Here is a 12,952-nt window from a genome sequence, read left to right as displayed (position 1 = left end):
CGTGTCTCTCTCTCTCTCTCTCTCTCTCTCTCTCACACACACACACACACACACACACACACACACACACACACAGAGCCCACCTCTCGCTTCCCCCCACCTTCCCCCCTTTTAAAAACCTTTTAAAAAGTGAGGATTCTTTTTCTTTCTATTGCTTGTCTGTAGAGCTGCCCCTTTAAGGATTTTTACTGGTACCGGGATCGCTGCCGGTGGCTTCTCGCTGTTTAGGAGCTGCTAAAAGTTAACATTTTGTGGGTAAGAGAAGCAGTTAGGACCAGCAGATTATCTCACCCCGCTTTCCTGCTGGCTCAATTGCTACAATTGCTACCATTTACCATTTTAATTGCTGCTCAACTGCCTTGTTTTCTACAGTATCTCTTATCAGCCGGTAGCCTCTTTGCTATCAGTGCTACAAAGTGCTACATTGTTGGAACTTTCGCTCTTAAGTCTTGGGCTGGCTGGTAGAGATCCTTATTTGCTATACGTACTGCATCACACAGATAGATTCCATTATACTGTACTGGTTTAAATTTAAGAAGCTCCAGTGTAGCAGATTGCTATTAAGTGAGTCCCCACCTGGGAGGAGAGAGAGAGAGAGAGCAGCCCTTCGGAGGAGCTCCCTCCCTCCCTCCCTCACGAACATCCCAGGGCCGGGGAGAGAGGGCTGGGCCAGGGACGCACACACTTCCCTTCCCTCAGACTCCCTCTCACGGAGTTTGGTGGTGGCTGTTGCCCGTCCTTTTCTTTCAGTCAAGAATCCTGCCCCGCAGGGAGCCAGGGAGCAAGAGGGGCACTGCTCCTGACGTAATAAAAACAAGACATTCCCTGAAAATAAGCCACCCAGTGTTTTTTTGAGGGAAAAAAGTTATAAGACGGTGTCTTAAAATGTGAGAAACACGGTAGTTCACACACACAACTCCCAACTCTGACCTTTGTCTTTCTAACTACCAGAGAGTTGAGGCAGGGCTCCCCACCCATTTTCTGTCTGGCACAGAACCACTTCCTTTGTTAACTTAATGGCCCATACTCAGAGAACCATTACCTCACCAGGAAGCTAGCCTGACTATTCCAGGAATTGAATCCAAGCAGGATCCAATAATTAGAAGCGGGTTTAGGCATACAGCCTACCCCCACATCTCAATACTTTCCCTAGCATAATTAGTTAAAAATAGCACTTGGCTGCAGGAAAGCCTAGTATGATAAGTAAACAAAGATAGACACATCTATTTCACCGTGACTTCAAAACATGCACACATGCATCAGTGAGTGATATGTTTGCTGATCATCACGCATGGCATTTTACTCATGCCCAATCAAAAGGAATGCACATGAACAGCTGGGCCTGTGGACTGTGAACCTTTTTTTAAAAAAAAGAAGTTTTAAATCCTGCTAATCATCTCTTTCTACATGAACATGGTTTCTGACTAGGAAACAGGGCTGTAAGCCATTCAGGGAGAAACCTATATAGCAGCATAGTTCCTGCCTATACACTGAGCTTAGCATCTGGCCCTGCAATCTTCTCTAGTATAGATAGTGGGAGGCCTGCACAGGATGTGAAGAGAAGGCAAGTAACTGCTGCAACCTCTAAGAGCTGGAAGGAACAATAATTTCCCCAATCTTAGATTGTGGCATCTGGCATTTTTAACTGTAGTGGTAGGGTGTGCTGACTTTTCCAACTTTCAAATTCCAAAAATGAGGAGTGCTAAAAAGTTTTAACATGATGACTTGGGAATTCCAAAAATATTCTGTTTAAATTAATATAAGTAAAATGTGTGTAAAATTGCATAGAAATAATTAAAATGATTGTTATGTACATGCAGTTATATTTTGTGGTTGTTGTTTAGCACTACCTTACGTTTTCAGAAGGTAAAATTAAAATGCTTTGGTTTTCTGAGAGCAGTTTAGCTCCAATATCATTATATGTCGTTGAGGTGGTTTAGTCGTTTAGTCGTGTCCAACTCTTCGTGACCCCATGGACCAGAGCACGCCAGGCACTCCTGTCTTCCACTGCCTCCCGCAGTTTGGTCAGACTCATGTTGGTAGCTTCGAGAACACTGTCCAACCATCTCGTCCTCTGTCGTCCCCTTCTCCTTGTGCCCTCCATCTTTCCCAACATCAGGGTCTTTTCCAGGGAGTCTTCTCTGCTCATGAGGTGGCCAATGTATTGGAGCCTCAGCTCAGGATCAGCTTTCACACCCAGGATATGTCACTGGCTGTGAAAACAGAGATTCAGGGTAGACAGGAATATGGGCTCTGTAATGAGAAACTTTCCTGTCCCAGAACTTCCTTAACATTTAGGAGGATGTAAGCCATAGAAGCTCATAGTCTATAGGCACCAAGCACTACATTATGGGGCACTGAATCCTCTTTCATTCTACCTCATATATGGAAGCTGATTGCATTGTTCAGAACAGTGGTCCTCAACCTTGGGCCTCCAGATGTTTTTGGTATACAACTCCCATGATCCCTAGCTAGCAGGACCAGTGGTCAGGGATGATGGGAACTGTAGTCTCAAAACATCTGGAGGCCCAAGGTTGAGGACCACTGGTTCAGAAGACCTGGGATAGGTTAACCACCACATGGTGACTTGGAATTGTAATGATGACACATGCAGTTGCTAAATTGTTTTGCCATGAGGTGAACCATTTCTAAATTAATGGATATATAATTAATGCATTGATTAAAACCTGCACTTTTTGTGAAATCAATTTGGGGTGGGCTAGAGATGACTCTAGAATAAATGGTCTGAGGTGGTATATTATTGATTTATTTTTGTGAAAGCACCAGACTGACTTCTTCCTGCTGCTACTACAGCAGGAGCTGTGTTCCAACATTGGAAGCTTTGATAATCATACAAACATTCTTGGCTGGGCTCCTGGGAAGATGGGAAGCTTGTTTATTTAATTGTCCTGTTTTAATTCCTAATTGTACCTGCTTGCCTGAGTCCCATTCATGTCAATGGAGTAGCCAAATCAACTCCATCAGATGGCAAGTTCAGGTCCAGTCAGTTTCCAATAAGACTGCATTCACTCATTTTGATTTTGAATACAAAGCTAGTGGTTTTAGTAGCAGAAATTTCCCCGTAAAGGACAGTAACCTTTTCCCACAAGCTGTTTTGTTGGTGGGTTGTTCTAAGGTCAGCAACCACTACTGAACCTTTTTTCTCTTTTGCTAAGAAACTGCAGCTTCTCCTTGTTAACATCGACCCCTGACAACCAGGGATCATGTGTTCAGCATGATGGAATTATGACATTACATAACAATTCAGATATCATAATGTGACAGTGCATTGAGTGCTTTCTGAATGTGCAAATGCTTCTACACTATTGGGAAGCCTCCATTTCACTTTTCATTAAAATTGACACCCCCACCCCTAACTGCCTACTAGCCTTGACCTTGTTTCAAACCTGAGGACAACTTGGAAAATATGCTCTGTGGTAGGGCATTGCTGAGAGTGGAGTTGCAACATAATTCTGTGGATGTTTACTTAGAAGGAAATCTCAGCCGTCCTTAATTGTGCTTATTCTCTAGTTAGTGTGTTTAGGATTATAGCCCTAGTCCCACTCACTGCCCCTACCACCAATGTTTTCATACTTATATTTAATTGTTAAAATAAAATGAAAATTGCCATGAGAATGAACAAGCATGTCAGCATGGGGTTATCCAATAGCCAAGGCTTGCCAAACATTTTGGGGCTGTGGGCACATAGGCGAACTGGAGAAACCATAACAGGCACCATAAATGCACAGTCAACGGAACCAAGCACACACTGCAACATACTCCATCCATTGGCTACAACAGATTGCTCTTAAGCCTAATTTTGGTTGGGAAAAGCAGCCTTGTAGCTAACTCTGTGGGTGCCCCATTGCCCGTCCCTGTAACAGGCACATGTGAAGACCAGTTTATATATATATATATATATATATATATATATATATATATATATATATATAATTTTAATTAAGTTTTCAATTTTACATTTCCAAATGAACATTTTACAAACTTTAAAATATCCAACGACATCCCTTCTCCCTCTTCCATGGTTCATTATACCTATCACACATTCCTGCTTCTTTTACTGTAACCATTCAGATCAGTTTTTCACTTTTATATCAATCAAAAATTCTTTACTGTTGAATTTATCTTAATGCTGCCAGCATTTTCAGCTGTGTACAGTTATTTTCCATATATTCAATAAATGTTTTCCACTCTTTTTTAAATATATGTTTTTCTTGCTCTCTTATTCTATGTGTTAAATATGCAAGTTCTGCATATTCTGTCAACTTAAGTTGCCAATCCTCTTTGGTTGGGACCTCACTCACTTTCCATTTTGGGGCTAACAAATCATGGACCGCAGTTGTTGCATACATAAATAACCTTTTCTGACACTTAAGAATTTCTGTTTGGGTTATTCCCAATAAAAAGGACTCTGGGTTTTTTGGGGGAAAGTAATTTTAAACATTTTTTCAACTCATTATAAATCATTTCCCAATATACTTTCACCTTTTTACATGTCCACCACATATGAAAAAAGGTTCCCCCCACTTCTTTACACTTCCAGCACGTATCCGATTGTGTTTTATAGATATGAAGACCATTTTAGACTTGTTCAACTTTAAGAACTAAATAAACATATGATATCAGTTAGACCTAAGGATGGGCGGATCTGTAAGTTTGGGTTTCTCTCACTTTCTGCAAAATTCAGAGAAGTGTGAATTTCAATGAATGGCTGTGTTTTGGTTTGTGTGTTGTTTTGGAAAGAGCAAATTAGGTAGGTTTGTCTGAATCAAATTTCTCTCCCATCCCTAGATACACCAGCCTTTGCCAGCCTAGCGCCATCCTGATGCTTTGGATGGGCTAATGGAAGTTACAGCCCAAAATATCTGGAGAGGAGCAAGTGTGTGAAGGCTCTGTTAGATCAATAAGAGTGATGAGGTATAAATATCTGTACTATAGGCAACACAGGATCTACAAATCTCAGATAATTAGGCAGATGGAGGATCTGCACCAAATAGTGGGAAAGTCTTAGCAGCACGTTTTGCCCTGGTTCTGCTGAAATGCTAAATAAGGTTATGTATATGTTTTTAGCCCCTCATCAGAAGGATTTCCTTTGTGCTTTACCTTTGTGCTGCCACTGTATGTTTTCTACGTTCATGTTGCCAGCCTCTTGCATCTGTGCATCTTTTACACTGGAAATGTTTTTTTTTAAAAAAAAATTATCTTAATTTGGAACGAGTCTTGATTAGTTGAACTGGAAGTTCAGCTGGGGACTGAGATAAAAGCACATAGCCCCCATGGTGCATTGATCTTGTCTGCCCCTGCAAAAGGAGTCATGGATCTGCTTTTGAAATCAGGGCATTCTCATGCTTTTTCCAGTGCAACATATCCTTGTCACTGGGCTGGCAGGATATGAAGTTGAATCTCTTTTTGAAGTCATCTTTTCACACCAAGGGGTGTATATTTGAAGTGTGGGAACTTGTGTAAGCAACATCCACTCATCTCATATATTAAGCACATAAAGTGCCCACCTTAGCTCCAGTGTTGGTGGAGAGTTTGCATTTCTTGTTGTAGTGATTGTGGTGGCGTTCTGGAATGAACTGCTGGATTCTTGGAATGGTAGAATTTTAGCCTAAACAATGTAAGCTGGTGAATAAAATAGTAGTATTAATTAATATACAGTAGTCTCTTTGCAAAAACAGGCGCAAATTAAAAACAATTGAAAGATGTGCATTGTTTTCCTCTTCTAATTGCAACAGTCGCTAGATCAAGGGTCCTCAAACTTTTTCAGCAGGGGGCCGGTCCACTGCCCCTCATACCTTATGGGGGCTGGACTATATTTTGAAAAAAAAAAATATGAACGAATTCCTATGCCCCACAAATAACCCAAAGATGCATTTTCAATAAAAGCACACATTCTACTCATGTAAAAATATCAGACAGGCCCCACAAATAACCCAGAGATGCATTTTAAATAAAAGGACACAGACTACTCATGTAAAAACATGCTGATTCCCGGACTGTCCGCGGGCCGGATTTAGAAGGCGATTGGGCCACATCTGGCCCCCGGGCCTTAGTTTGGGGACCCCTGCGCTAGATTGCCAAGTAAACACGAAAACATACTCAAATAATATTTTTACAGCATCGCTTGGATTTGGGACAGCAAAAAGTATTTAGCTTTTCTCCAAGCCAAATTGTGTGTGTTTCCTGTAGAATTGCAGTATTGGGAAATCACCTCCCCCTTCCAGCTTGCAAGTTGTATTTGATTTTCTTTTTTAGAACACTTTGGGTTATGTAAGTTTTAATAAGCAGCTTTGGTCCTCCTCAAGGCACACCCCACACACTTATGTTGTGTGACCCTGGGTCACAAGTAATGGTTGCAAGCTAATTGATTGAGAAAGGTTTGTCTGACTGGGCCTCTTTTGAGTCCTCCCTTTACATTCCTAACTTCTATCAAGGAGCAGTGGCAGCTTAGCTGAGCTGGGGTTGGGGGAGGAGGGAAGAAGGGAGGAAGTTCTCCAAGTTCTGATTATGCGCAGTTTCCTTGTTCTGAACTGCGTTCTCTCCACCCACTACTTGCTAAAGAACTTTTAAACTAGCATGCTAACATCTTTCAGCTTTTGTCCCTGCAAATTAAGTATTTAAGGAGCTTGCCGAGAGACAGCTCCATACTCCGGGAAACTGCAGAAGTTTGTGGAAAGGATACTAAGATTTCAGCAAAGTGCACTGCTGCACAGTGCAGAAACTGGGATTCAGGCTGACAGGCAAATAAGCCATCTCACTGAAGGGGCCTCTATGTGGCAGCTTTGAGCTATTAAGCTCCGGACAGCCTTTGGGGGAATGTGCAATGGAGCAGGGCAGAAAGTGCCCAGTAACTTCAGGCAACTGTTGCTTTCTGACGGTGAGTCAATATTTGAAAACTTGGTTTTTTAATGTACCGAATTTTCTGAGTGTGCATGAATTTTTTTAAGGGTGGGTGAGGATGAAGAGTTGATCTTGCTGAAAGTTTTGATTCAGAACTGTACAATGTCTGTCTTCATTCTTGCACATTACTGAACACACACACACGGAGAGAATATGATTCCTAAATTATCAGCATGCAGTTTCTTGTTCATAACCAAATGAGGTGTTTGTGTGTGTGTGTGTGTGTGTGTGTGTGTCGCAGGGTGGGGGGGTGGGAGTAGCTGCATAAACACTCCCAGGTGTACATCAACATCTGCTGAGAAAAGAAACAACAATCTAGACTGAGCAGCAGTTTACATAGTCTCTGCTTTGTGCAGTTCTCTGCTAGGACTTATTTTGCCGCCTTATCTTGAGAATGTATAGGACAGTCACTATGAAAAGAGCTTTGTGTTTGAATTCCTGGTGAGTCAAAGGGTCAGGGCCTGCAAGTTATCTGCCTGCCAGTAAGGCTCATTTCTGAGCCCTTTATTTTTCAAGAAGAAACAAGGAGGAGGGGGCACCCTTCCTCTCCCTCCTGTTCCAAACTATCTCTGAATCCAAATTCTACACTTTTTGTTACCCATGTGGCTTGGACAATTGACAGTTTGTTTTCAGTTTTCTTTTGTCCTTCTTGCCTTTAAGAACTCAAGTATAATCACAACTTTTTGAGTTCCTTTGTTCCAAGATGCACAATCAAAACCACTTCATTTTTTGCTAAGATTTTGTTTAGATAGAATATTTAGCATATGTGATTCTGCATAGCTTGCTGTATTTTATTTAAGATATCACTCAACCAAATTTTTTTTTTTTTGGTGGGGAGAGGAAAAGGTCCTAAAGCTTTCAGTATAAATCTATTTGACAGATGTGGAAGAGGTCCCGCCCTAAATATTTGCTAATGTTGCCACTTAATACATTGGTAATAAATACAATCTAATATTAGCATAATTGAGGTTCTGGTCTGAAAAACAACAACAGGTTTATTAAAAAGACAACTGCATTAAATGTTAAGAGATGACAGGGAGCTAAGAAATATGTATGCAAAACCTGCTGAGTGGTAAAATTTAGAGTAATAAATCATCCGTGCATGCCAAAATTACTATGTGTGTAATATTAATTTAAAATCCTTTCTATTTTAAAAGCAAACAAACTCAAAGTGCTTAACCAACTTAACTGCAACTCCCTTTAATTTGAATTTATAGGCTTTTACTCCCTGTGATGGAGAATGTAAAAAAGTGCTAAAGAAATAGTAAAGCTATAAAATATTTCCAGCTTTGTTAGAGTGAAACAAATAAGTACAGCAATATTTCCATAGAATTAAAGCAGTTGGCCGCATGCCTTATTACTAAAGGAAAATATTATAGGTTTGCAATATGTTGTGAGGAATATTGTTTTTGTTTCAGAATATACCTATATACCAGAGAAAAAAGTGTTTATGTTGGTCGTTGTTGTTTTGAAAGCAGTCATTAGCAGAAGCCCTCTAAAACGTACAGGTCTCTTTTTGTTCACCTGCTGGAGCTATTCTCAAGTTTCTTGTTTAATCTTAAAGTTTTTCAATATGTCCACCAGTCCAGATAGTATATAGGGTGGGGGAGGGACACTGATTCCTATAAATGATTCCAGTCTGGAGAAAGACTCTAAGGAGTTGTTGAAAACTATACCAAATTTCTTACCAAGCTTTATGCCTTATGTTCCCATCATTAGCAAGTTTATTGTCTTCCTTTGTGGGCTGAGACCTAAGCAGACCCTTCTGCTAGACAGAGAGGGAAAGCATAGCCTGAATTCCTGCACAATGTCCTTTATGGGTTATTTTCCCTTTAGTGTTTTCAGAGCACGTTTTGAATCAGAGATTGTGAGGGGAAATGTGGAGCAAAGAATACCAGCAGCCATTTCAGGTACTTGCACTGAACATAAGTATCCTCCCATTTCATTGAGACAAAGTGGGGAGAAAACAGTTTCTGAAGTGCTTCTTCAACCTCAAAAGTCTCATTTAAAGAGCCTGGTAGGGAGTGTAAAAAATAAAAATAAAAATAGCCACCAAAACGTCTTGGGACCCACTACAAAGAAGTGTCATTTGTAGTTGAAGTAGTTTAGGACTGAGAACGAAGAGCAGCTGAGAACCTATGAATGCTAATTATGCTCCTCATATTGGGGTCAAGAGATTCATTTTTCAAATTTCCTGAATAAATTTGAGCATCATTGCCTTTGGCCCCACATTGTCCCAGCAACCTCAAAGCTGCTTCCACGAGATGCAATCCCACAGTAAATACGTGTGTGAACAAGGTGAGTGTGGGCATCACATGGATCTTTCTGGTGGAATTATCAGCTTGCTTGGGAATTCGGATGCCCGTTATATTTGGGAGAGAAACTGGGAGGACATTTCATTGAATTTTCACTAGTTGGAGTAGAAATTCTTGAACAGTTTATTGTGGAAGGGGCTATTAGCAGTGACAGTAGCATACCTCTTTGCTTTTTTTTCATTAAGGTGTTTTTTTAAAAAATGATTGCACCGCATGCAGGAAGTTCCCAAAATGGTGAGGCAGCATGGAAGGGGAACCTAAAACTGGTGCAAAACTGCAGGTACTTTTAATGCCAACTGTGTACTAATGTACAAGCAAAATACAGGATTTGCAAACCACCACTTTCGCATGTCATACTGTCACTGCTCAAGCATCTGCCTTGTCCAAAGGGCACCATTTACAGTACATTATCCCATACTGTTACTTTCCTGCTTACAAAGAAAATGGGCATCTTCCCTGGAGTCATTCAACTTGTTCCTTGATTAGTGCAGCTCCAATTGGTACAAAAACTGTCCAAACTTTGCCCAGATTTATGATGTTCCTTGTTGCAATCATGTGGTAACAGCATTTATCATTTGATTAAATGGCTGTGCAAAATGTCTGTCATGAAGAGGTCTATCACGCCATCAGCCACCTGGAAGTTCCTAAATTCATCATTACCTCACAGACTCTTAATATCTGTACTGTAACCTGATGGTGTTATGAAAGGAATTATGTTTTGCTCTTCAGGGATATGGCATTGTGTTTCTGTAATGCTTTGCTACGTATCCTTGTTACTCATTTTTTACTCGGTCCCCTTTAGCTGCTCTCAGGAAAGCATAAAGATCTTGGTAAGCTATAGCGGACAAAGTACTCTCTCCCATATGCACAGTACAATTTTGTTATGAAAGTCATGGGATGTGACTGTCTTTACCACATTCTTTTAAATGTGTGGTTTCTAGATGTATTACAAAGGACTGAGATGGATTTCTGAACTTGTAAGGAAACCCTTAAGTCAGAATGGCAGGTAGCCAAAAAGACTATAGGTTTCAATATATTATTGTTTCCCAACACATACTGCCACAAACTTCCTCCAAGATAATCTGTATCTATATAAGTCATTATTAAGTCATTTGGATGAGTAACTACCCCCTCCCCAATTTCAGAAACATGAGAAACAATGCCAAAACTAATACTTTGATTCAGATATGAAAATGAAATATTACCATAAAGTGCCCTTGTTAAACTTTAATAATGGTACCTTTTTGTTAGCTATCAGTCCTCCATGCTAAATACTAGGCCAGGGATCAGGAAAACTTTGGCCCTCCTGATGTTACTGAACTACAACAAAGGCCAGGGATGATGGGAGTTGTAGTTCAGCAACATCAGAAGGGCCAAAGGTTCCCCACACCCAGTATAGGTGCTTGGGCGGCAGTCTTAACTAGAAGTAAGCACCCCTGCACTCAGGAGAGGGGACTTACTTCTGAGTAGACTTGTGTGGCATTTTGCTGTTAGGAAAAACCCAACTTTTTACCCAGTTAACAGTCTCTTGAGGGTATGGCTATAGCCTCTCCTTCTGGAGGAATCTAATGTTGAGAGACTGGAGGTTGGATGATTAGGAAATGGAGTTCCATAACATTGTTGAATGTAACTCACCGGGCAAAATTTAAGCTAAAGAGAAAAGATGGCCGAAACATCTCTCCTAAGTGACAGCAAGAGTTTTCTGAGGTGGCAACTCGACTTTGGAATGCCCTCCCTAAGAAGGCATGTCTGGTTTTTTGACACCAGCTGAAGACCTTCCTATTATTTGTCTCACCATTTTGTAGATGATCGTAGTCTGTATAATATTGGGACAGTTTTGGGTTTAGTGCTTTTGGGTTTTTAATTTTGGCTTTTTTTTAATGCTTATTTGTTGGTTTGAATCTATATGTTCTGTGAATTATTTTTATTTACACTGCCCAGGAATCTTGAAGAGCATTTGAAATATTTAAAAATACATTAAAATGTGTATTTCTTTAATCAAAAACATATTTATAATCTATCAGTTTTACTTCCAGCAGGCCTCATAAGAGTTAGAGAGGCATAGCAACCAGGCTTTGTGCCCTGGAAAGCCGGATCAGTAAGAATTAGCAACTTTAACAGCCACCCAACTTGGTTACTGTAACGGTGAATACTGTGTGGTGATCACAGCATAATGCAGGCTTCCTCAAACTTGGTCCTCCAGATGTTTTTTTGCCTACAACTCCCATCATCCCTAGCTAGCAGGACCAGTGGTCAGGTATGATGGGAATTGTAGTCTCAAAACATCTGGAGGGCCGAGTTTGAGGAAGCTTGGCATAACACATCCTTTCCTAACTGCAGCAAAGACATAAAGATTTTAACATAATTCTGTCCATACCAGGTTACCGATTGTCCTCTATTTTCTGATTCTCATAAATGGAATGTGTCAGTAAGTTGTGCCCAGCTATGATGTTTAGGTGACTTTTTGTCCAATTTTGCTGGGATTTCCTTTTCTGTCACTATTATTTCTTGAAATAGCTCTTCTACTATTTATTGAATGTCTACAAATATAGGTGGAAAGTAACATACACACACTGAGTGAGACAAGGCACACTTTCCTTGATTTGAATGCAAACTCGTTTGAGGGATATTGAAGGAATAGAGCTTCCGCAAACACATGTGTCCAGCTGTAGCCATGAGGAATCTGTATTCACCAGCACACAAAGACAGGAAAAGTTATTAAACACTATGAAACAAAAGAGGTGTTTAAAAGCATCTGTGTGTACTAAATCACATAAACAGGTCCCATATTATGTTTTAACACATTAAAATGTATAACAAATACAGATAATTTCTGGATTATTATTTTTTGCTAGCACTGGTCCAGATTTGAACACGCTAAATGCTGATAAATGTGACTGTGTTACACTTGTCTCCTAAACTTACTAATGCTAATTTTTCTGTTTTAAAAAGGCACCTAACTTGACTTCGCTTGCACTTCAGAAGAGATGCCATTAGCATTCAATTAAACAGACAGAACAGCACTTATTTCATGTCACAAATAAATACTTACAGGCAGGTGAACATTTTCAAAATTATTTCACAAAAGTACCATTACATCCTCTGGCATAAGAGAATCCATAATTTCAAAATAAATGCCAGAAGTATTGTACCTTTTCACTGGTACACACCATAAATGGAAATAAGTATTTTTCTGATTGCACCCTTTCTAGCACCACCTGTTTAAGTCCATTTGGAGTTTGTTGTTGTTGTTTAGTCGTTTAGTCGTGTCCGACTCTTCGTGACCCCATGGACCATAGCACGCCAGGCACTCCTGTCTTGCACTGCCTCCCGCAGTTTGGTCAAACTCATGTTCGTAGCTTCGAGAACACTGTCCAACCATCTTGTCCTCTGACGTCCCCTTCTCCTAGTGCCCTCCATCTTTCCCAACATCAGGGTCTTTTCCAAGGATTCTTCTCTTCTCATGAGGTGGCCAAAGTATTGGAGCCTCAGCTTCACGATCTGTCCTTCCAGGGAGCACTCAGGGCTGATTTCCTTAAGAATGGATAGGTTTGATCTTCTTGCAGTCCATGGGACTCTCAAGAGTCTCCTCCAGCACCATAATTCAAAAGCATCAATTCTTCGGCGATCAGCCTTCTTTATGGTCCAGCTCTCACTTCCATACATCACTACTGGGAAAACCATAGCTTTAACTATACGGACCTTTGTCGGCAAGG

General features: G+C 40.5%; 1 long non-coding RNA gene across 13 annotated transcripts in view; it reads left to right on the top strand.

The window, feature by feature from the left end:
• The window catches only part of LOC118084639 (uncharacterized), a 259,755-nt gene that overhangs the window by 67,723 nt on the left and 179,080 nt on the right, over positions 1-12,952 (top strand). For 2 of the 13 annotated variants that reach the window (XR_015949590.1, XR_015949600.1), the window contains exon 1: positions 6,452-6,898. The exons of 5 other annotated variants lie outside the window; for them this stretch is intronic. This is a non-coding gene — a long non-coding RNA (uncharacterized LOC118084639). Of the gene's footprint in view, positions 1-6,451; positions 6,899-8,757; positions 8,832-12,952 lie in introns of those variants that run through there. 6 more of the 13 variants (XR_015949596.1, XR_015949586.1, XR_015949587.1 and 3 more) reach the window with 5 other exon arrangements.

The sequence above is a fragment of the Zootoca vivipara genome, chromosome 4, assembly GCF_965207765.1.
Source record: "Zootoca vivipara chromosome 4, rZooViv2.hap1.1, whole genome shotgun sequence".
Classification (NCBI taxonomy): domain Eukaryota; kingdom Metazoa; phylum Chordata; class Lepidosauria; order Squamata; family Lacertidae; genus Zootoca; species Zootoca vivipara.
This window is presented reverse-complemented; position numbering and strand designations above follow the sequence as displayed.